This window comes from Macaca thibetana, chromosome 20 (genome assembly GCF_024542745.1).
Source record: "Macaca thibetana thibetana isolate TM-01 chromosome 20, ASM2454274v1, whole genome shotgun sequence".
NCBI lineage: Eukaryota > Metazoa > Chordata > Mammalia > Primates > Cercopithecidae > Macaca > Macaca thibetana.
The window spans coordinates 18,789,596-18,815,570 of NC_065597.1; the positions used below are offsets into that span (position 1 = coordinate 18,789,596).

General features: G+C 38.7%; 2 protein-coding genes across 2 annotated transcripts in view; one reads left to right on the forward strand and one right to left on the reverse strand.

Annotated features, from left to right (window-relative positions):
* The window catches only part of CFDP1 (craniofacial development protein 1), a 934,470-nt gene that overhangs the window by 534,709 nt on the left and 373,786 nt on the right, over positions 1–25,975 (reverse strand). The window lies entirely within an intron of this gene.
* The window catches only part of CNTNAP4 (contactin associated protein family member 4), a 990,511-nt gene that overhangs the window by 263,003 nt on the left and 701,533 nt on the right, over positions 1–25,975 (forward strand). The gene's annotated exons all lie outside the window — the stretch shown is intronic.

A 25,975-nucleotide genomic window follows, 5' to 3' on the forward strand; every position in this document is an offset into this window, starting at 1 on the left:
ATCAGTTAAGTTTGCTATCTTATATGGATGCAGTTCGAGGTGCCTTAAAACAGTTACCATAGTAACATCGAAGATCACTGATCACAGATCACCATAACCAATATAATAATGAAGAAAATGTTTGAAATATTGGAAGAGTTACCAAAATGTGACTCAGAGACGTGAGGTGAGCACATTGCAGAAAAATTGTGCCAATAATGCAGGGTTGCTACAAACCTTCAATTCGTAAAAACTGTAGTATCTGTGAAGTACAATAAAGTGACATGCGTTAACATGAGATATGCCTTCTATAATCTTACATCACTTTAATTTGTTATATAAAAACTTTTAAAACATCTATTGTGATCTTCATTTCAGACTTTTTAGTTTTAAAACATGCCAGTGATTACTTTTATAGATCCCAGCTTCTTATTTTTAAACACATTTCTTCCATCTTTTTTTCTATTACTTTGAATATACTATGAATAGTTATTTTAAAGTTATTGTTTAAAAAATCCAATATCTGGATGATATTTGAGTCTTCTTTTTTGGTTTTGATCATTTTGTCCCTCTTGTCTTTCCTGCTAATTATTATTATTATTATTTATTATTATTATTATTATTGAGATGGAGTTTCACTCTTTGTTGCCCAGGCTGGAGTGCAGTGGCGCAAGCTCAGCTCACTGCAACCTCCACCTCCTGGGTTCAAGTGATTCTCCTGTCTCAGCCTCCTGAGTAGCTGGGATTACAGGCGCCCACTACCACGCCCAGCTAATTTTTGTATTTTTAGTAGAGACAGGGTTTCACTATGTTGGCCAGACTGGTCTTGAACTCCTGACCTTGGGTGATCCACCTGCCTCGGCCTCCCAAAGTGCTGGGATTATAGGTGTGAGCCACTGCACCCAGCCATCCTGTTAATTTTTTAAATTAAACTTTTAATTTTGAGATAATTATAGACTTACATGCAATTGTAAGAAATAATACAGAGTGATCTCATGTACTGTTTATGCATTTTTCCCCAGTGGTAACACCTTGAAAACCTATAGCACAATATCACAACCCTGATAAGGATTTTGATACAGGTGAACTACAGAACATTTCCATCACCACAATTGCCCTCATGTTGCCTTTTTATAGCTACATCTGCTTCCATCTCATCCTCACCCTCTTCTTAACCTCTGGGAAGCACTAATCTCTTCTCCATTTCTACACTTTTGTCATTTTAAGAGTTTTATGTAAATGCATCATACACTGTGCAACCCTTTGGAATTGGCTGATTTTCACTCAGTATAATTCTTTGGAGATTAATCCTGGTTGTGGCATGTATCAATGTTCTTTCCTTTTAATTGCTGAGTAGCATTGCTTTGTGTGTATGTACCACAGTTAGTTTAAGCATTTACCTATTGAAGGACACCCGGATTGTTTCTAATTTTTGGCAATTACTAATTAGGCTGCTATAAACATTCATGTACAGGTTTCTGAGTGGACATAAGTTTTTTTCTTTTTTAGAAGGAGCCTTGCTCTTTTGCCCAGTCTGGAGTGCAGTGGCGTGACCCTGGTTCACTGCAACCTCCGCCTCCAGGGTTTAAGTGATTCTCCTGCCTCAGCCTCCCCAGTAACTGGGATTACAGGCATGTGCCACCATGCCCAGCTAATTTTTTGTATTTTTAGTAGAGACAAGGCTTTGCCATGTTGGCCAGGCTGGTCTTGAACTCCTGACCTCAAGTGATCCACCTGCCTTGGCCTCCCAAAGTGCTAGGATTATAGACACGAGCCACTATGCCTGGTCATAAGTAGACATAAATTTTTATTTCTCTGGAATAAATGTCCCCAAAACCAAGACTGGTCATAAAGTAGTTGTATGTTTAGTTCTTTTAAGAAACTGCCAAGCTAGGGAAGGCTGGACATGGTGGCTTACGCCTATAATTCCAGCACTTTGGGAGGCCCAGGTTGTCGGATCACTGGAGCCCAGAAGTTTGAGACTAGCCTGTGCAACATAGTGAAACCCTGTCTCTACAAATAATAATAATAATAATAATAATAATAATAATAATAAAATTAGCCAGGAGTACTGACTGGCACTCACCCTGTGGTCCCAGCTACTTGGGAGGCTGAAGTGGGAGGATCTCCCGAGCCATTGAGGTCGAGGCTGTAGTGAGCTGCGATCCTGCCACTGCACTGCAGCCAGCACTCCTGCCACTCCATTCCACTCCAGTGACAGAGTGAGACCCTGTCAAAAAACCCAGAAACAAACAACAACAACAAAACCAACAACGCCCCCCGCCACACACACACACACACACACACACAAATCTGCCAAGCTGTTTTTCAGAGTGGCTGTATCATTTTACATTTCCACCAGCAATGTATGAGTGACCCAATTTCTCCATATTCTCACAACATTTAGTGTTGTCACTATTTTTTATTTTAGCCATTCAGATAACTGCATAGTGATATCACATTGTGGTTTTAATTTGCATTTGCCTAATGCCTAATGTTGAACATCTTTTCATTTGCGTATTTTCCATCTGTATAGCCTCTTTGGTGAACATCTCTTCATGTCTTTTACCTATTATCTAAATGAATAATGAGTTGTTTGCTTCTTTTTTTTTTCCCTATTGAGTTTTGAATGTTCTTTATATGCTTTCAATACTAGCCATTTGTGGAATGTGTGGTTTTGCAAATATTTCTACCCAGTGTATAGCTTGTGTTTTTATCCTTTTAATAGGACCTTTTTTAGAGGAAAAATATTTTTGGGAGAGTCCAGTTTATACATTTTTCCTTTTCTGGATTGTGCTTTTGGTGTCAAGCCTTAGAACTCTTCGCCTAGATTTTTTCTTATGCTTTTTTTCCTAAAAGTTTTATAGTTTTACATTTTACATTTCAGCCATGATCCATTGTGAGACTTTTTTTTGTGTTGTAAGATGTGAGACTTAGATTAAGACTCATTTCTGTTGCCCATGGATGTGAAATTTCTCCAGCATCATTTGTTCAGAAAGACTGTCTTTCCTTCATTGAGTTGATATTGTACCTTTGTCATTACTTGAGCATATTTGTTTGGGTGTATTTTTTGGGTTCTCTATCCTGTTTTATGACCTATGTATCTCTGCCTGTCAATACCACACAATCTTGATTACTGTAGCTATATAATAAGTGTTAAAATCATTTACTCTTTTACCCAAGAAGCTAAAAAGTGTGTTAAAATCAGGTAGGATGATTGTTCTCACTTTATTCTTCTTTTCAGTAATGTCTTTCAGTTCTTTTTATTTTCTATACAAATTTTAGAATAAGCTACCTATATATACAAAAAGCCTTGCTGGGATTTTAATAGAAGTTGCACTAAATCTTCTGGATAGAATTGATGTGTTTACTATGTTGAGTCTTTCAATCTACAAATATGGTGTGTCTCTTCATTTATTGAAGTCTTCTTTAACTTTTCTTCCTCAATAGTTTGCAGTTTTCTCTGTACAAGTCCTATATATGTTTTATTAAATTGAAAACGAAGTATTTCATTTTTGGAAACAATTCTAAACGGTATTATATTTTCAATTTTTTGTCTACTTATTCATTGCTAGTATATAGAATATAATTATTTTTGTATATTTATCTTGTGTTTTGAAATCATGCTGAACTCACTTGTTTCTTTTTTTTTTAACTTTTATTTTAGGTTTGGGAGTACATGTAAGGTTTGTTACATAGGTAAACACATGTCACAGGAAACTGTTGTACGTATTATTTCATCTCCCAGGCATTAAGCCCAGTACCCAGTAGTTATCCCTTCTGCTCCTCCCTCTGCTCCCACCCTCCCCACGAAGTAGAACCCAATGTCTGTTGTTTCCTTCTTTGTGTTTATAAGTTCTGATCGTTTAGCTCCCACTTTCTACAAGTGTGTGTATGTATATGTTTTTTAATAGGTTCCTTGGGATTTAAAAATGTAAGCAATTATACCATCTATAAATAGAAACAGTTTTATTTGTTCCTTTCCAATCTTATGGCTTTTTCTTTTCTTGCATTATTGCACTGGCTAGAACTTCCAGCACTACGTTGAAGAAGAAAGGTGAGAGTGAACATCTTTGCCTTGTTCCCAATCTTACTAGGAAAGCAATCACCACTAAGTAAAATGTTATCTGTACTTTTTAAAGACGCTCTTCATTACGTTGAAGAAGTTCTCTGCTGCTCATAGTTTTATTTTTTTTTCTGAGAGTACTTTTTATCATTTATGGGTTTGAGTTTTGTCAAATGCTTTTTGTACATCAATTGATATGCTCATGTGATTTTTAAATTTAGCTTGTTAATATGGTAGAGTACACTGATGGATTTTCGAATATTAAACCAATCTTGTATCCCTGAAAAGGACTTCACTTGGTTATGGGGCATAACTCTTTTCATATATTGCTTAATTCTGCTTAATAATATTTTGTTAATAATTTTAAATCTGTATTTGTGAGAGATACTGATGTGTAGGTTTCTTTTTTGTACCGTAACCTATTCTATTTTCTTGAATAGACTGTGTAGAATTGGTGTTAATTTTTCTTTTCTTTTTTCTTTTTTTTTTGAGCTGGAGTTTCACTCTTGTCACCCAGGCTGGAGTGCAGTGGCACAATCTCGGCTCACTCCAACCTCTGCCTCTCTGGTTCAAGCGATTCTCCTGCCTCAGCCTCCTGAGTAGCTGGGACTATAGGTGTGCACCACCATGCCCAGCTAATTTTTGTATTTTTAATAGAGACGGGGTTTCACCATATTGGCCAGGATGGTCTTGATCTCTTGACCTTGTGATCCGCTTGCCTTGGCTTCCCACAGTGTTAATTTTTCTTTAAGCATTCAGTAGACTTCTCCAGTGAAACCATCTGGGCTTGAAGATGTTTTTAAGATAAGTTTTTAAATGATGAGTTCACGTTTCTTAATAGTTATAATATCTTTCAAATTATTTATTTCATATTGAGTGAGTTGTGGTAGTTTGCCTTTTCTAAAAATTGGTCCATTTCACCTGAGTTGTCAAATTTATATGTGCAGTATTGTTTTGCGTAGTCCCTTGTTACCCATTGATGTTTGCAGAATATGCAGTGATATCTTCTCTTTCATTCCTGGAATTAGTAATTTATAACTTCTCTTCCTTTTTCTTTGTCAATCTTGCTAGAGATTTGTCAATTTTAATCTTTTCAAAACTCAGCTCTTTATTCCATTGATTCTATTTTTTTCTGTTTTCAATTTTATTTATTTCTGCTCTTTAATATTTTAATTCTTCTCCTTGCTTTGGGCTTGTTTAACTCTTATTTTTCTAGGTTTTTGAGATAGGAACTTAGATTATTGGTTGGAAAGTTTTTTTTTTCTCTTATAATGTAGTAATTTAATGCTTTGCATTTCCCTCATAACACTGCTTTAGCTAACAGATATTGATATATTGTATTTTCATTTTCCTTCCTTCGTTCCTTCTTTCATTTTCCTTTCCTTTCCTTTTTCCTTTCCTTTCTCCTTTCCTTTCTCCTTTCCTTTCCTTTCCTTCTTTTCAGCGGAGTCTTGCTCTGTCTCCCAGGCTGGAGTGCAGTGGTTGTGATCTTGGTTCACTGCAAGCTCTGCCTCCCAAGTTCACGCCATTTTCCTGCCTCGGCCTCTGGAGTAGCTGGGACTACAGGCGCCTGCCACCACGCCCAGCTAGTTTTTTGTATTTTTATTTTTATTTATTTATTTTTTTTAGTAGGGACGGGGTTTCACAATGTTAGCCATGATGGTATCGATCTCCTGACCTCATGATCTGCCCACCTCGGCTTTTTTTTTTTTTTTTTTTTGTGAAGTCTCGCTCTGTTGCCCAGGCTGGTGTGCAGTGCCGCAATCTCGGCTGGCTGCAACCTCTGCCTCCCAGGTTCAAGCAATTCTCCTGCCTCGGCCTCCCGAGTAGCTGGGACTACAGGTGCCCGCCACCACGCCTAGCTATTTTTTGTATTTTGAGTAGAGGCGGGGTTTCACTATCTTGGCCAGGATGGTCTCGATCTCTTGATCTCACGATCTCCTCGCCTCGGCCTCTCAAAGTGTTGGGATTACAGGCGTGAGCCACCGGGCCCGACCTTGTGTTTTCATTTTCATTTAGTTCAATGTATTCTTGATTTCCCATGACACTTCCCCTTTGACTCACGGGTTATTTAGAAATGTGCTCTTTCATTTTCTAGGGTATGGAGATTTTCCTGTTGTCCTTCTGTTTATATCCAGTTTAATTCCATTTTGGACAGAGAACACACTCTGTATATTTCAATTCTTTTAAATTTGTTGAGTTTTTGGCCCGGGATACAGTCTAATTTGGTATATGTCCAATGGCACTTGAAAATAATGTATACGCTGTTTCTGTTGGAGTATTTTATAAATGTCAATTCGATTATTTTGGTTGATGATGTTGTGTTGTTCTATCCTTGCTGATTTTCTGTTTTGTTCTATCAATTGTTGAGAGGGTGGTGTTGAAGTCTCCAACTACAGTTGTACATTTGCCTTATGCCTTCTTTTACTTCTATTGGTTTTGCTTTACATATTTTCAGCTGTTGTTTGGTGTATACACATTTGGGATTGTGTCTTAATAGCTGATTTGCCCTTTAAGCATTATATAAAATCTTCTCTGTCTCTGGAAATTTTCTTTGCTTTAAAATCTACTTTATCTGCTTTAAAATCTACATTATAAAATGGTTTATATTTAATATAACCATTCCAGTTTTCTGTTGATTAATGTTTGTGTAGTACATCTTTTTCCATTCTCTAACTTTCAACTTGCCTATATCAAATTTTAAGTGACTTTCTGTAGATAGCATATATTGAAATCATGTTTTACATCCACTTTGCAATCTGTCTTTTAATTGATGCCGTTAGACATTTACCTTTTTTTTTAGTAAAAAAAGTTTACAGTGGCATAGCAGGAAATGCTTTTTAAGGTATTTTTGTAGAACCTTGATTTAAAAAAAATGTAACTAGAGTGACCAACTCATCCTGGTTTGCCCAAGTCTTTCCCAGTTTTAACACTGAAAGTCCTGTGTTCCAGGAAGCCCCACAGTCCCAGGCAACCAGAACAATTACAGATCATTTTCTTTTAACGTAGTTATTGATATATTAGGGCTTAGGTCTGCAATTTTACTTTATATTTTTGTTTGTTCTCTCTGGCTTTTCTTTCTCTGTTTCTTCTTACTGACTTGAAGTGAGTTACCTGTACTTTTTTTTTTTTGGAATTTCATTAGGTTTTATCTATAGTGCTTAGGAGTAAATATCTTTGCATAACTTCCTTTAGTGATTGCTATAGGTATTATATTACATATACATAACTTATCACAGTCTACTGGTGTCATCATCTCACAAGTCTGAGTGAAGCATAGAAACTCTACTTTCCTTTAAGTCCCTTACTCTCTGCTATTTATAATTGTCTTCAAGGTTTTCTTTACAGGGCACATTAAGAGTCATATGAAGCAACATTATAATTTTTTTGTTTCTACCATCAAACATAATTTATAAAAGGTATTAAGAAGGAAAGCCTATTGCATTTACCCATATTTTTGCTTACTATGCTGCTTTTTCTTTATGATACTTCAAGCTTATTATTATTTTTTTCTTCAATATCTCCTCTTTTTTTTTAGAGAACTTCCATTAGCCATTCTTTTAGGGCAGGTCTCCTGATGACAAATTCTCTGCTTTTCTTCATCTGAGAATATTTTGATTTCCTCTTTACTCCTGAAAGACATTTTCAGTGGATATAGGTTCTGGGTTAATTTCTCATCAGAAATCATGGAATCTAGAAGAAAGCAGCACCAAAAAATAGAGGAAAATGTCTTGAGAAAGAAACAGTATTCAAAAGATAACCCTATGAATTATGCACCTATAGGTAAAGCGGTAAACGTACAGGCTAAGTATGTGAATTATGTTTTAAGACAGCTTCAGATCTCTCTGTGTACCTTAGACTTACAGTAGTGAAAATTTTAGATATGTGGGTTTGAGGGGAAAGAGAGAAGGGAGAGAGAAGTGGGAGAGGTAGCAGGAGCTCATTCGAAAGCATGTGGCTTGTTTAAACACAAATGAAGTTTCTCAAAAAATGTTTTCTACATTAACATTTTCTACATTACCTTAACCTTAATCAACTTCTGGTTTTTCGTATTTCATCTTGGAAGGCTGCCTCATTTCCTCCCAACAAAATTTTCTAAAGAGATCCAAGAATAGTACCAGTTTTCAACACAGAAGTATAAAACTACTTTCTGCTTGGGTGAAAGATTTTTAAGACTTGAAAACTTGATTTGCTGACTTGTTGGTTTGGAAATGGTGGCCAAACTACAAATTACCTTGCTCTGGTGATGTTCCAGAAGTAATTCTAGATTATAAGATTTACTTTGGGAGCACAGATATTATTCCTAGGGAATAATATACTAGGAACATACTAGGGAGAGGATTTTGCCATATTTCCAAGTATAGATATACCTCTAAACTTAAGTGAGTAACTTGGAAACATGTAAGAATATCTAGGTAACCTGAGATTAAACACAGGATAGAAAAATTGCCTTTGCTTGCTAAGGAAATTAGGTAAGGCCATCTTAAATCTTTGTTGAAAAGATGTTCTTGGGCCGGGTGCCGTGGCTCACGCCTGTAATTCCAGCACTTTGGGAGGCTGAGGCGGGTGGACCATGAGGTCAGGAGATCGAGACCATCCTGGCCAACATAGTGAAACACCATCTCTACTAAAAATACACAAATTAGCTAGGCATGGTGTGTGCCTGTAATCCCAACTACTCAGGAGGCTGAGACACGAGAATCGCTTGAACCCAGGAGGCAGAGGTTCCAGTGAGCCGATATCACACCGCTGCGCTCCAGCCTGGTAACAGAGTGAGACTCTGTCTCAGAAAAAAAAAAAAAAAAAAAAAAGATGTTTTTGCAGGTGAAGCCAGAGAAAAAGCCTATTCACAAAAAGGCCGTGGTCACACAATAGTATTTTGCTTCCCTTGTCCAGTGGATATTTGAAATTATGTTGAATTTTCTCTTATCCAGTATGAACAACTGTAATAAAATATACAAAGAGGAGCATTGAGCTCAACCATCATCAAGTCTGATAATCTTTTACCTAATAGCAAGTAAACTATTGTTTGTACTTGATATTTTGTCAGTTTGAATTATAAAAGGAATCTCAAAGTTCCTTTAATTGAAGAAATATATACAAATCGACTCCCTCCAATTCCTCTCACTCTAGGAAACAAAATCTAGAAGCACATTGTGCTGTAAAAATCCAGAATTTCCAAAATTTCTGTTACAAGTGGTTTGTAAGTGTCCAAGACGAAAGGGATATGTTTTTAGTGTGGCCTCAATGGAGAATTTCCTGAAGGAAATAGGCTGTTGGTTTAATTTTATTGTATTCAATTTTAAATGGTGTTTTCAAATCTAATATTAAAAAATCAAAAGTGTTACTTTAAATTTGGTGGCCTCATATGGTGGTGCTATTGGGTAGAGAACAGATCTAACAGAGAAACATATTAATTAATTACTCTTGTAATGATTGTAAGATTAATAATGTTGAGTTTGTGCACTCGAGTTAAAAAAGTTAGCTTATTAATAAAAAAATGTTATGGAAACTTGTTTGGCAACAATATGGTTTGAGTTGGAAGATTATTTTCTTATGTTAGAAACTGATAAACTAGTTTTGTCTAATAGAACTTGTCGTGATAATGAAAATATACCATATTATAGTGGATATGGAACAATTCAAAGGAGAATAGTAAGACCAGGGAACTGAATTTTTTTTTAACTTTTAGTTAATATAAATTTAAATTTAAATAGCTTCTTATGGCTGCCAGATTAGACAACATAGCTATCGACTGTGAAAATAAGGACAGTGAAGAAAGGTTGTGATAATTAAATGTTTAGAGTCCTGATTATTTACAAATTGTCATTATAAGTGCCGGAGTGCATTAATGAGAGCAGAGCACACATAACGCTGACAAATCATGACCTTCTTTTTTTCTTTTAAAAATGTCTTAGCATTGAATCTGTAAGATCACAGTGATCAAATCTCAGACCATCAAATAAGAAACACATGCTATACAAACATTTTTAACCCTAAACAATCACAGAAATTGTTTCATTGCCTCTCCCAATGTCCCCATTCCATTTCTGATTTATGCTGTTTGGATCATGTTAATGCCAGGATCTTTATCTTGTCCTGAACTCCCAGTATCTAACAAAAAGTCTACCACACAGTGGGTACAATTAGTGTATACCGAATAGTTGCAAGTATGCTAATTGTTAGTGCATTTGCCTAGTCTATGGTTCTTGAATGCAGGCAGCTTAATATCTGTCTCCAGCATCATGCACAGTGAATGGTATAGGGCAAGCAGCAGTAAATGCTTGTGAATGGACTGCTGGACTTTGCATCTATTTGTTCCTCTAATCCTTATCAAGAAAAGTTAAATGGAAATATATGCTTTCCCTTTTGTACAAGCCAGAAAAGTTCAGCGTGAATCCTTCCCCTCTGTTGACTTCCTGCTTATAACTCTGCATGTTAAATGCCGAGTTTATTGCCAAGAGCTATGAGCCTTCTACACTTGGAAGAGAAGTGAATTTTCTGGAATGAATACACAAAGATCTAAGGAAATGCATACATTAAAAAATGTTTTGGCCTGGTGCGGTGACTCACACCTGTAATCCCAGCACTTTGGGAGGCCGAGGCAGGTAGATCATGAGGTCAGGAGTTCGAGACCAGCCTGGTCAATATAGTGAAACCCTGTCTCTACTAAAAATACAAAAATTAGCCGGGCATGGTGGCACGTGCCTGTAGTCCCAGCTATTCGGCAGGCTGAGGCAGAAGAATTACTTGAACCCGGTAGGCAGAGGTTGTAGAGAGCCAAGATCGCGCACTGCACTCCAGCCTGGGTGACAGAGAGAGACTGCATCTCAAACAAACAAACAAAAAATGTTTTGTGGCTGGGCGCAGTAGCTCATACCTGGCCTGCATTCGCAGCACTTTGGGAGGCCAAGGTGGGCGGATTGTTTGAGGTCAGGAGTTCAGGACCAGCCTGGCCAACATGGCAAAACCCTGTCTCTACTAAAAATACTAAAACTAGTCAGGTGTGGTGGCACACACCTGTAATCCCAGCTACTCGGGAGGCTGAGGCAGGAGAATCGCTTGCACCCAGGAGGTGGAGGTTGCAGTGAGCTGAGATTGCACCACTATACTCTAGCCTGGGAGACAGAGTGAGTGAGACTTCATCTTTGTGACTTGCAAGTCATCTCCACTTAGAAGCAAAAGCAGTCTCTTCTTTCTTATGTTGACCATGTCTGCAGCAACAAAGATGCCAACATCTGCGTAACCCTCTTTTTCTTAGTACTTGGTATACCCCCTCATTGGAAAGGGTTTTTTTTTTTTAAAAAACAGAAAATTATTTTTTGAGGTGGTGGGACAGAGCAGCAGATCTCTTAGAAGGAAGTCAAAGAAGTTGCTGGATTCAGCCTTGGGCAAATGAGCAGCAAAGATGGCCCAGGTCATTAAGATGTGCAAATGGAGTTTTGTATCAGGGCTGTAGTTATCTGTGGTGCTAATGATGTGTGCCCACAAAATCCCCTTAGGCCTTCTTGAGACCCTTGGGGGAGCATTTTCCTTTGCAATCTCTGAAATAATGTGACTACCTTCTGTAAAAGCAAGGGAGGACAGTGACTGTCAAAATGCTGCTCAAATTTCCTTGGAGGTTGCGCTCATTTTTATTAAACTGAACTTTGGTCAGTTTTTTTCATCATAAGAAATTAATTGAAGAATTTGGAGGAGGTGGTTTCTTCTGTGTGCAATCCCGATTGGTTTAAAGAGAGTGTGTCAGTGGTTGGTTTTTGACTAAGAATCTAAGGTGTTCTCGTCCTGTGTTTTATGTATTTTGGTGGACACAGGAAACACAGGCACATCTCACATACCCCATAAATATATGTGATAGAGGCGGGAGGCAGAGAAATTCTAGGCAGACAGGGTGGGTCACCGATAAAACCCCACCTTCAAGCTGAAAAGCCTTAAAGCCACGGCCCAAAGTGAGAACTTCTATCCCTGTTTGCCCACTGTCTCCTGATTGGTTCTTTCTGAATAATGTCTTTTTACCAATTCAATGTCGCTTCTTCTGAAACTACCTACAGCCCACCCTGCCCCCCATCCTTGCCTGTAAAGAGCCCAGACTCAGTTGGTAGAGGAGAGAAGTGGTTTGACTGGAGAGAGGTGACTTGACTTTAGAGGGCCAGCTAGAGTTCAGGAGAGACGGCTTAACTTTGGAGAAAAGCCCCAGAGATGGCTGGATTTCAGATGATCTGCCCATCCTGTCCTCTCTCCAGCTCCCCTCTCCACTGAGAGTCACTTCTATTGCTAAATAAAATACTCTGCCTCCACCATCCTTGAAGTGTATGTGTGACCTAATTTCTTCTTGGATGCTGGACAAGAACTTAGGACCCATTGCATGCAGGTACCCAAAAAAGGCTGCCACACTGGCCTTTTGCCCTTGCTGGTGGAGGGCAGCCACCCCATGTGATGAGGCAAGGGGCCCACTGAGCTGATAACATACTATTGCCCACAGGATGGCGGAGCTAAGAGAGTATTGCAACATGCCCTCTGGGGCATCAGGGGTTGCAGACCTCCTGACCTGGGTGCCACTGCAGGGCCTGCACAGATCCTCCTGGTACCCAGAGTAGCCAGTCAGATCCTGCACTTGCTTACTTACCTCAAGAAGTTGAGTGTGGTGGGTTGAATAAATGGGGCACCCCTGTTGCAAGCCTGACAAAGGAGTTGAGAAAAACTCCTGCATCATCTACACCTACTAGGTACCCACAAACATTAAGAAAACATCCCTCCAGGCTGGGCGCGGTGGCTCACACCTGTAATCCCAGCACTTTGGGAGGCCTAGGTGGGCAGATCACAAGGTCAAGAGATCGAGACCATCCTGGTCAAAATGGTGAAACCCCATCTCTACCAAAAATACAAAAATTATCCAGCTGTGGTGGCACGCATCTGTAGTCCCAGCTACTGGGGAGGCTGAGGCGGGAGAATCGTTTGAACCCGGGAGGTGGAGGTTACAGTGAGCCAAGATCCTACCACTGCACTCCAGCCTGGGCAACAGAACGAGACTCCGTCTCAAAAAACAAACAAACAAACAACAAAACAACAACAACAACAACAACAACAAAAATCCGTCCAAAGCACAGGCAGTTCTTGGATCACTTGCTCAGGGAGGAGCTAGCCGCTGTACCGTGAAGACACTCAAGCAGTCCGACAGAGTCATCCATGAGATGAGGAACTACCACCAGCACCACAGCTTGCCATCCACATTAGTGAGTGAGCTACCTTGGACTTGATTCTTCAGCTCCATTTAAAACTTCTTATTACTGTAGTCCAGGCAAACGTGTCAACTGCAAACCCATGAGAGACCCAGGATCAGAAGCACCTGTTCAAATTGTCCTTAACTCCTTACCCAATGAGACTGTAGGCTTTCTACTTGAAGTCACTGGTACTTCAAAACTTGTTCTCTTGCTGTAAAAATTAGGAAACTGGAAAAACAAGTGAAACTGCTACCGAAGTGAAGGACTGCAATCCCGCAGTCCAGAGAAAAGGAAAATAAATGATGTGAGCTCTAGAACTGCTATGGCTCTAATCACCTGGAGATCCTTTGTGGACAGTGATACAGGAAAGGACAACTCAAGCAGATATAACATTCTTACTGAGTTGGGAAGACAGACTAGAGTTAGGGGAGGATGACGTGGGTAGAATTGGTGTACTGGAAAAGTGGGAATCATGCAGAAAATAGCTCCAGAAATTAGAACAGGCATCCTTTTGAGTCTGTTGCTAAATACTGAACTTCACATATATAGGATGAAACTCCATGAGTGGCATAAAGAACAACTGGGAGAGGCAAGCTCAGCAACTTCCAATACTTATACAGGCGGAGAGACAAGTTCCATGTATTGCTCCCTAGGACAACTGAGAGGCCAGGCCTCAGCAGTAAGGTGAAACTAGTTCTAGTGTAAAGGCTGTTCTAATCCAGCCCTAGTAAAGCTTAAAAGTAAACTGACATGTTCTGGTTGCAGTGGTGTGCACTTGTCCCAGCTAACTGGGAAGCTGGTGGGGGAGGATCCCTTGAGGCCAGCCTGGGCAACATAATGAGACTCTGTCTCTTAAATCTTTTAAAAATAAAATAAAACCAATGGCAACAAAAATAACTGTTGGTGGCATGTGCCTGTAGTCCCAGCTACTTGGGAGACTGAGGTGAAAGGATTATTTGAGCCCAGGAGCTCAGAGGCGGAAGTCAGCTATGATTGCATCACTGAACTCCAGCCTGACATAGTGAGACCCTGTCTCAAAAAAAAAGGAAACTTACTTAACTGTCTGCCGACACTCTTTTAAGAAAGACAAAATAAAAAACATGCGAAAAACTAAATATATATTTTATTATATGCAACATAATGTACTATATATTATATACCTGTTATTTATAACATAGTTATGTATCACAAATGTAATAAAATATAGTTATATATTTTACATATGTACATATTATAGATCTGTATATATAAAAATATGTATACATACATTATATAAATATAAAATTACTATTAACCAAGAGAATATCAGGGAATATAAACCTACTTAGAAATGGCAAAGGTGATGGAATTAGCTCAAGGACTTTAGAAAAGTCATTTAAAATCATTATGTTTAAAATCTTTAAATGTAATTAGGACAGAAATGGAAGATATGAAAATGAACCATGAAAAAATAAGCATAAAAGTACAATATATAAAATGAAAATTCTATTGAGTCAGACTTAGAGCAGCCATTGAAAAATGAAAGATCAGTCAACTTGATGATGTACTAAAAGAAATTACATAAAATGAAGCACAGAAAGAAGTAAACACATTAAAAGAACAAAATCCCAGTGATTTGTGAGACAACATCAAACGATTGAACATACATTTAATTGGTGTCCTCAGAAACAGAGGCTTAGAAATAATTTCCGAATAAATAAGGGCTGAAAAATTTCCAAAATTAATGAACACTATAAAACCAGAGATCTAAAAGTTTTAATGAACCCAAGCAGGATACTTGTGAAAAAGAAAACAGACAGAGTCACATTGTAAACAAACAAGATATGGAATCAATATAAGTGTCCATTGCAGATTAATTAATAAAGAAAAAATGGTACATATACATATACCATTTATATACATATATATCATGACATATATATATCACAAAATATTATTCATCCATAAAAAGAAAGCAATCCTGTCATTTGCAGCAACATGGATGGAGCTTAAGGTCATTAAGTTAAAGGATATAAACTAGGCATAGAAAGACAAATAGCACATGTTCTCACTTATATGTGGAAGCAAAAATATTGATCACACGGAGGTAGAGAGTAGAATGATAGTTAGCAGAGCTTGGGAAGGGCACCGAAAGGGAAGAGGAAGGGAGGTTGGATTAACATGTACAAACATACAGTTAAATAGAAGGAATACGTTTTAGTGTTTGATAGCACAGTAGGGTGACTATAATTATCAGTAATTTATTAAATATTTCAAAAGAGCTGCAAGAGAAGATTTGAAACATTTTCAATACAAAAAAATGATAAACATTTGAGGTGATGGGTATCCTAATGACCCTCATTTGATCATTACACTTGGACATATGTGTAAAAATATCACATGTTCTCCAAAAATATGTACAATTATGTATCTATTTAAAAAAGAAAAGAAAAAAGTGAAATACACAATATGTATATAATGTTATAGAATTAGAACCATTTTAAAGACATAGAAATAAGGTAGGAAATAAACATAATCAGTTTCATCAAAAAGGAATTTAAAAAACAGATTTCTGAAAACCAGTGATAAGAAAAAAATTGTCTTAAAAAGCAATCAGAGATAAAAGACCCTTTACATATTGGGCAATAAAGATAAGAATAGTTTCAGATGTCTCGTCAATAACTATGTGAGCCTGAGGACAATGGAATTACATCTTCTTTTTTTTTTTTTTTTTTTTTTTTTTTTTTTTTTTTTTTTTTTGAGATGGAGTCTCGCTGTGTCTCCCAGGCTGGAGTGCAGTGGCCGGATCTCAGCTCACTGCAAGCTCCGCCTCCCGGGTTCACGCCATTCTCCTGCCTCAGCCTCCCAAGTAGCTGAGACTACAGGCGCCCGCCACCACGCCCGGCTAGTTTTTTGTATTTTTAGTAGAGACGGGGTTTCACCATGTTAGCCAGGATAGTCTCGATCTCCTGACCTCGTGATCCACCCGCCTCGGCCTCCTAAAGTGCTGGGATTACAGACTTGAGCCACCGCGCCCGGCCGGAATTACATCTTCTAACTGCTCAAAGAAGAGGAAGAAAAACAGTCTTGTAAACTTAGAATCTGAAATCCAACCGCAAATATCATTCAAAAGTAAAGGCAAAATAAAGACTTTCAGACACACAAAATGGACTTTTTCAGACAAATAAAAACTGTGCAGCAGACCTGTACTACAAGAAAGGTGAAAGGATGTTCTTCTAATGTAATATAAATGATAGCAGATGGAAAACTGGCTCCCACATGGAAGAAAGAAAGGTGCTAAGAAAGGAGCAAAATTAATGCACAGAATGATAGTGATGGCTACTGCCAGTGATGGAAGCAGAAAGGAACGTAATCGGTTTTACTTGTACCAGTGCAGTGTTGTAACATAAACTTGCTTAATTGAATAAAGCACAAATTAAGCACTCACGGAAGCAAAATAAAATACACCACCACCACGACCAAGAGTAAATGTACACCAAATTCAGACAGCACAAGCGGTGTGGCAGAGGTGACCGGGAAGATCCAGTCTGGGAGGAGACGCTTTGCCAGTTCTGTCTGCCTCTGTGCTTAAGGCCTACTGAGAGTATTTGTTGAAAAAAATGGCAGAGCCTAGGAGGCTTCAGAAACAAATTGGATATCTGAGTTCTTACAAGATGATACTCCCCCCAACATGACATTTTCTGACGGTAATTCAGTTGTTGCTATGCTGTCTGTACGGGCTATGCGGTGGGAGGTACTTATATGCACTTTGATATTTTCCTTATTCATTTGGTTCTGCATCTCTTTTAAAAACATCTTGCCTGTGCAAATGGAGTCTGCCCAGCTCCTCCTGAGCTTGGCGTGCAGGCTGTGTTCTGCTGCTGTCTGTGAGATTTCCCCTGCCTTGGTTGGACAGGGTAAGTCCACGTTGTCCAAGAGCGCTTCCCGGTTGCTTAGCAACATGGTGCTCACAGACTCTCCACTGACTGGGGGAAGGGAGATGTCAAGGACACAAAAGTGCCAGGCCACAGAGACCCCGCTGTGATATCAGAGGTCCTTTCTCACTTGAACAGCACCACTTGTTAAGAGCAAATGTATATATATTTTAAAAGCCTAGGGCATCTGGTATTCCAAGGTGGTCTCCCATCCCAGAACTAAGCAGCCTTGACCCCTGCTTAGCTTCTGAAATCAGGCATGTTCAGGGTGGTGTCGCTGTAGACAGCAGCAACTAATTTTTGAGGAAGGATTAATATGAATGAGGAATCCTGGCTTAAGTATTTCTCTAGAAAGAGAAAAATTATCTTTACAAGAAGCCAGTAACTGTAACTACTCAATTAAAATATTTGATTATATTTCTATATGTGATATTTTCCTTGGTGATTTCTACAGACCACAATGTGTATTTAATAAATATCCTACACTATGGAACCAAAGGGAAGAATGAAATTACGTCCTTTGCAGCAGCATGGATAGAGCTGGAGGCCATTATCCTAAGTGAACTAACTCAGAAGCAGAAAATCAAATATCACATGCTTTCACTCATAAGTGGGAGCTAAACAATGGGTTCACATGGACATCAAGATGGACATAGTAGACACTGGGGACTCCACAAGGAGGAAGCTGGGAGGGTTTGAGGGTTGACAAATTACCTGTTGAGTACAATGTTCAATATTTGGGTGACGGATACTCTAAAAGTCAGTCCCTACTGTTACACAATATACTCACGTAACAAACATGCACACATATCCCCTGAATCTAAAAAATCAATCGTCTGGTCACTTCCCAGCAAGCTATGTGGGGAACATGAGTCAGGCAAGTCTGCTAGGCGTGGCTCTTTTTCTGAGGGTGGGATTCCTAGTAAGGTTGTTAGTAGAAAGTGAAGAGGAAGGAGTGGAAAAAAAGGCACTGAGGGAAGCTACAGTTTCCTGAATAAGCGAATCTAAGGTGCGTATATTGCATATATGCAGTCAAGTGTTAAACATTTAAAGCTCCCTAGACTGTGTAAACATGAAGGAAAATCTCTTTATGGGGTGGCAATGATGTTGTGGTGTCTCATTTTGTGAGATAATAAGCCATTTGGGCTGACACTCTCGTGGTTTTAAGCACTCCTCGTTGCAGGAAACTCTCAGCCCTCCAGCTCGAAGATTTCTGATGATCAGAGAATGGCAGCTTCAGGGCTCTGGGTAGTAGCTGGTTGCCCAGCCACCGACTGAGGATGTCTAAAACCAACCTTGTTACCTCCTCTCAGTGTAGCAGCTCCTGCTTCCTGCCACGGATATGACAGAAATCTTCATTTTTATTTATTTATTTATTTATTTTTAAATTATACTTTAAGTTCTAGAGTACATGTGCACAAAATGCAGGTTTGTTACATATGTATACATGTGCCATGTTGGTGTGCTGCACCCATTAGCTCGTCATTTACATTAAGTATATCTCCTAATGCTATCCCTCCCGTCTCCCCCCTCCCCACAATAGGACCCGGTGTGTGATTATCCCCTTCCTGTGTCCAAGTGATCTCATTGTTCAGTTCCCACCTATGAGTGAGAACATGCGGTATTTGGTTTTCTGTTCTTGCGATAGTTTGCTGAGTGTGGCACATATACACCGTGGAATACTATGCAGCCATAAAAAAGGATGATTTCATGTCCTTTGTAGCGACATGGATGCAGCAGAAATCTTTTTTGATCTTTCTCAGGCTCACTACACACCCTGGCTTTTGTTTTACAAGGTGCCTTATGGAAGGAACCTTTCCCATTCCCACTCGACTCCCCAGCGACATCACACTTGGGCTGTTACACAGATGCACACACGATGTGTGTGTGTGTGTGTGTGTGTGTGTCCTCAGCTAGGCTCTTGCTGATAGGCTCTTATCTTTTTTTTTTTTTTTAAATTTAACTGAGATGGAGTTTTGCTGTTATTGCCCAGGTTAGAATGGAATGGCATGATCTCAGCTCACTGCAACCTCTGCCTCCCGGGTTCAAGCGATTCCCCTGCCTTAACCTCCTGAGTAGCTAGGATTACAGGTGCTTGCCACCACGCCTGGCTAATTTTTATATTTTAGTAGAGATGGGGTTGCATCATGTTGGTCAGCCTGGTCTTGAACTCCTGACCTTGTGATCCACCCGCCTCGGCCTTCCAAAGTGCTGGGATTACCGGCATGAGCCACCGCAGATAGGCTGTTATCTTAAATGCCATTTACTTTCCTTACAAGGATTTACGATAAGTAGCCAAGTGCTAGGCACAGCAGACATACAATACCATTAATTAAACAAACTACCGTGGAAATAGGGAGGCTGCTTCAAAGCAACTTAGAATATTTCAGAAAAATTCTAAATGAGAGAGATAATCTCTGTTAATACAGGTTCTGGAAATGGTGCTCTTTGACTAGTTCGTTCCACCCTGGACGTCCATATCTTACTTTAAAACGGATAACATCCACTTTGTATTTTTAAAAGGATGGATGACGTTTTTAAGTCGAAATTTTATAACAATCTTACAAATTTCTTTGGAGTTTCTGAACCCTTTTACAACAGTCATAATGGTAATACTTATCATGTGAAGATAATTTACTCTGAATCTGTGTATCCTTGAAATTGACTTGGATTAAAAAAATAAATTTGTGCTGTAAGTCTTTGCTCCTCTTTCCTATGCTTCACGAAATGCTTGTTAGCTAAGGAGACATTTCGGATTACCAGGCCCTGCAGTTGTCTTTCTCCTTTAAAGACTGTTTTCTTGCTGTGCCTGTGTTGAGAGGCAGAAAGCATGGCTTGCTGATGGATTCAGATGCAGGGTCTACCCCACACTCTGCAGCTCTGCCACTCTCTCGTGGCAGCTGCCGTAACTGAAGGATGTTGCTTTTGTATCACATGATAATCACAGCTATGTAGAAGAAATTCATGGGTAGAGAAATTTTCTGAGCCTTTATAGAGAGTTATTTAAAACAATCACAGCCTTGGATTAGTTGATTCACTGGGATTAGTTGATTCACTCTGCAAAATTTTTCATAATAACTTTCCGTGATGGGGTTCAACTTTGAGAAATGGGCTTAGAGTCCTGTCTGAGTTCTAGTCTGGGATGTAGGGTTAATTTATCGAGATATAGAAGAGTCAGAATCATTACTTTTTACTCTTTATTTTAGGTTTTGCAGGTAAACCCCAGGTAAAGGGTTTTCTTTTTTTAATTTTATTTTTTGTGAGTACATAGAACATGTATATATTTGTGTGGCACATAAGATGTCTTGATCCAGGCATGTGATGTGTAATAATCACATAATCGAAAATGGGGTATCCATCCCCTCAAGCATTTGTAATTTGGATTATAAACAATCCAATTATGCTCTTTTAGTTATTTTAAAATGTGTAACTAAATTATTATTGAGTATAGTCCCTCTGTTGCACTATCAAATACTGGGTATTACTCATTCTCTCTAACTTTTTTTTTTTTTCTACTAATGAATCACCCCTACCACCCCTTATCCCCCAACTACCCTTCCCAGCCTCTGGTAACCATCTTTCTACTCTCTATGTTCATGAGTTCAATTGTGTCGATTTTTAGATCCCACAAATAAGTGAGAACATGTGATGTTTGTCTTTCTGCGCCTGACTTATTTCACTTAGCATAATGAGTTCCAGTTCCATCCATATTGTTGCAAATGACAGAATCTTATTCTTTTTTATGGCTGAATAGTACTTTGTGTAAAGGGTTTTCTTGACAGCTTCTCTGCCCATCTCTTTTCCTTCAAAGAGGAAGATGAAGAACTTGAGTCCCAAAGTCTTGTTTCCTTAACATTAAGGAAAATATAAAATACAAGGAAAGGAAATATTTTCTCAAAGGTAGAATACCCTGAAGAGTGAAGGAGTGCTGTTTTGACTTGAGGTATGCTGCGAGACATTTTCTTCTACCCAATGTTTCCCAAATTTCTCCTTGTCACTTAACCATTAACCCTTTATCAGCTGGTGACTATGGTAGAATGGTAACTGTAGGTCTATTTCATAATCTTCTAAGCTATGCAAAACATTGTAGAAATATAGGTGGTCATTTAAAAAAATGAAGATAAATCCTATGTCTTTCATTAACATACTTTAGTGCTCAAACTTTAGTTAATAAGTTTTAACTTATTAAAGTTAAAACTTTAAGTTAATAACTCCAGTGCTTCCTGCCAGAATGGAAAACAATTGTCAACGGTTATAGATTAGAGATGCACAGACGGGCATATAGGCCCATGACTATGGATTCTTTATACATTTTGAGGCTGAAAAACCCTCCTTTTTCAACCCTTTATTGCCACTTTCAGAAACTCCCATTAATCTTTCTTATAAATAACATATTGTGCTTTACACCATGTCTTTCTTCAAGTTATCCACCTAACACACCAGTTGTTGGGCTTTGAATTAGAAGACTCTGAGTCATCTTAGCTTGAGTTCCAAAGCTCCCCAGGCTTCTCCATTATACTTGTCTAGAGCCATTTCCCCTCTATGTTATATTTGTGCAGCTTTTTTCTTCCTAAAGGGATTACATCCACATCTGTTTCTATTAAACACCACTCTGCTTATCTTTTTTTCCCTCCAAATTGTCAAGGGCGCCTCTTTCTTCTTAATTCTGTGTCCTAGCCTCATCACTATGGAGATTTATCTAAGACCTGCCTGGAGGAAATATCTTATTAAAATGTAAATAGATTCTCAACATTTCAAACACATTCAATTCATCCTAATTTGGCTATTTATTTGTTGAGTTCATGTTTCTATTTCTTAAAAACATTTAAAAGACAGGAACTTTAAATGGAGTTTTTCATGGTGGGGGAGACAAGGCATTTGGAAGTTTATGTATAATTGTTCGTATGGAACAGCTATCTGTGCCGTAAAATTAAAAATTTATTTTATATCCCTTTCTTTGCTTTTTAAGGAAAAGAGATATCCAGATTGGCTTGGGGATAAGAATGTTTTCAGTTTTCATACCTGGTTGACTGAGCCCTTTGTCTTTTCCTATTCTGTTAGAGAACTCTGAGTCCTGTTTCGACAGGTGCAAAATAGAAGTGCGTTTCCTCTTCCCACTCGACTCTTGTAATGCAGTGTCTTTTATTAATAGGAATAAAATTCAGGAAATGGGAAATTGAGACTTGGCTCAAATTACTTCAGAAATATGGCTATTGCAACTCTATTATTTTGTTCCTATGACAATTTTCAGGAGAGTCAGCACAAACTAAATCAAGTGATATGACTAAAACACTGTGAGTTTTAATTAATTGATCTCTACAAAAATAATTTGGGGACAAAAAGGCTATACAATGGAAAAATATTAGCATAGTGATGACTGCATACAATGAAAGTTTCCTAGGAACTATTTTTATAGTCATCTTTCTCTCTCTGCAATGCTTTCATCCCTTCTACTGAGCTCATGTCACACTTTATGTGAATCTCAAGTTGTCCATTGCTTGGCTGCTTCTGCTTTTGAAACCTGCAGAGAAGCTGGGCAGAGGCTTTAGAAGGGGCTGGTGGGAACCGAAGGTGAGGATGAGGATGACGAGGCTGTTAAGCTGTCACTCAAGGTAAAATGAGGGAGTCCTGCGGATTAGAACTAAATTATAGTGGGAAGTAAAAATATAAAATCGTGTACCTGTATGTGTGTGTGCACACAATCTCACTCACCCCCTCCCACAAAACCAGTGAGGAAAGAAATTGAGTATTCCTTGAAGAAAATGAGAAACGAAAACATCCCGGAAGTCAACACAGACACAATTTGTTCACTCATTTACTCATGCATTTCTTTCCATGTTTGCTCCTTTCTCAGTACCCTGTGCTAAAAAATATATTACAGGGGATTAAAAAAATGGCCAAATACCTTTGAAGAAAGTAGAATTAATTTGGGCCAATATTCACATATGTATAAGATAAATTGTAATTTAAAAGGGCAAGGGCTTATTGCCTTTATCCCACTGCTATGCACCACTGGGTTAATGAACAAAAGCCCTCTTGTTTTTTTCTTTTTTTTTTTAACGTTTATTTTAAGTTCAGGGGTGCATATACAGGTTTGTTATATAGGTAAACTTGTGTCATGGGGGTTTGTTGTACAGATTATTTTGTCACCCAGGTATTAAGCCTAGTACCCATTAGTTATTTTTCTTGATCCTCTCCCTCCTCCCACCCTCCACTCTCTGGTAGGCGCCAGTGTGTGTTGTCTCCCTCTATATGTCCACATGTTCTCATCATTTAGTTCCCACTTACAAGTAAGGACATGTGGTATTTGATTTTCTGTTTCTGCATGAGTTTGCTAAGGATAATGGCCTCCAGCTCCATCCATATTCCTGCGAAGGACATGATCTCGTTCTTTTTTTAATGGTATTTCATGGTGTATATGTGCCACATTTTCTTTATCCCATTTTTGGGAGTGTAAATTAGTTCAACCATCGTGGAAAACAGCCTGGTGATTCCTCAAAGCCCACTTGTTACTAGAAGAGTTTTTCTTTGGGGATTCCTTTGGTTTTACAACAAAAAAGCAAACACGAGGTGATAGGCTGTGGGTAATGGCTCCTTTCAAGACCACATCTAGTAAAATTTCCTGAACTGATTCTCCTGGAGTCAGTCACTAGATACATAAAGCAAGGCAATAAATACAGCAGGAATTTGTATGTGAAACTCCTTCCAGCTGCCACAGAAATGCAACAAATTTCAGTTCAGATTTGATATGCAAAGTAAATGATTGAGAACAGTGCAAAGGAAATACAGCATTCAATGGACTTCACTAGCTAACAGAAAATGAACTTCTCAAGTCCTGTTTACCAGCGACATCGGTTCATTTCTCCAAACTTGCTGCAGCTTTATATAGATTGTTTAAAAGGTTAGATGCCACGACCCTGCTGCAACAAAGAGATAACACAAGGAGGTGAATGTCAGCAGTGCAGGAATGCACATAAAAGGAAAATGTTTGAGCTTTTAAAGGTGAAAACACCAAGGCAGAGAATAAGAGTAAAATGTTTCCCCTAGTTCAACTGAGAAAGAGAGTTTGATGGGTTGTTTTCCCGGACTAAGGAAAGGAAGGATGTTTATGTGGACTGGATGGTTATAAGACGAATATAATGGTACCTCCAAATGAGCATCATTTTGAGCATCATATATTCTATTCACACCAGGAGCTCTGATTTATAATTACTCTAATTGAGCCCAGAATTGGGACAAATGGATATTCACGTGGCATTTTCTTCTTAGGCACAGAGTATATTGGGCACATACTACCATAACAACTACAGGGTGCAAGTGAGGATTGCTTATTACAGCTTACTTGCAATGGATGTGCATTTCTAGGTCACTGATTCTGGCACTGCAGTGTTCATGGCAAACAGTGCAGCCGGTGTATGAAGGGGGATTTGTATGCAGGATGGTCAGCACAACTGGATGGACTTTAACTGGATCTGCTTGGATGACTAACTCCGAAGGAAGTCTGGGTGTCTCTAGATAGCATCCTACCTAATGGGAAATGCACTTGAGTTTGGATTTGCTGATATCCGAGTACATTAAACGAAAACATATAGTGAGCTGCGAACACAGAAAAAAAAATAAGGCATTACAAACAGCAAGAGAAGTAGTGACTGAAATGTCTCCTTTAGTCCTGAATTCTGTATCCTATTTTATTGTGGGGGAATCCATTAGCAGAAAAGATGAGATTGAAGATTGAGATCTTCCAAGTAATGTTAAGTACCTGTCTATCACAGCATATCATCTAAGAGATGGTGTTAGCCGCTTTACTCTGTTCTAGGAACACACTTATCTTTTTAAGTTGGTTACATTCAGCCATGATGGTATTCAGGTTGTTGACACATGATTTGTAAGAGGATTTAGTTTTCCTTAAACGGCAATATGAATTCTGAAATGAAAATCTAATCTCAAAACTAGTGAAGGTCAATTTGCAATAACATCTTAAAACATGAGTGTGGAGAATCTTGAAATATTAGGAAGAATAATTTTCCTGTTTCAGGAGAAAGCAGTGTAGAAAGAGCAGGGTCATTAGTAGCTGATTTGCTGAGCTAAATGCAGGCCTTGTGACATGTTTGAGCTGATCCAGAGACTGATATTTGCTTAAGGGTGCAAATGTCTATCTCTTTATTGAACTCTGAAAGCACTGCTGGAATATAAAATGGATATCTTATTCTTCAGTCTTGGAAGGAAAATTAGGTATTTTTGAGTATTATTGATTCCAGCCTCTATATTGAGTTTATACAGAAAACAAGGACATGAGGGGCTCCTGTCTGTTGTCCCAGGGTCACCCAGGGCAGGTTGGTTCTGAAGACATTTACAAACTAGTTATGTATACACACGTGTATACCTGTACATATGTTTGTGTGTGTGTATGTGAAGTGCTTTGGAGTAGAAAGAGCCCTGCAGCCGTGGATTCCAATGCAGATTCACTGCTTTAACCCACACAGGTTAGGCAATTTTAGGCACCTCCCCTTGCTTTGGGTTGTCATCTGGCCACGAGAAACCTGCACTCAGTCTCTGCGCTAACATTTCTGGGCTAATATCTTTTGAATGTGTTGAGAAGGATGGTTGATACTAAGTGTGTTTTCTTTGTGTGTGTAGATTTGAAAACATGTAATGGAAGCCTGCTATGTACCAGGCACTCTCCTGGTTGCTGGGGACACCAGAGCAAAGAAAAGAGACAAAAGAAGGTGGCATTTGAGCAAAAATGTGGAGAAGGGAACAGATAGAGGAAAGAATGTTCTAGGTAAAGAGAAAAT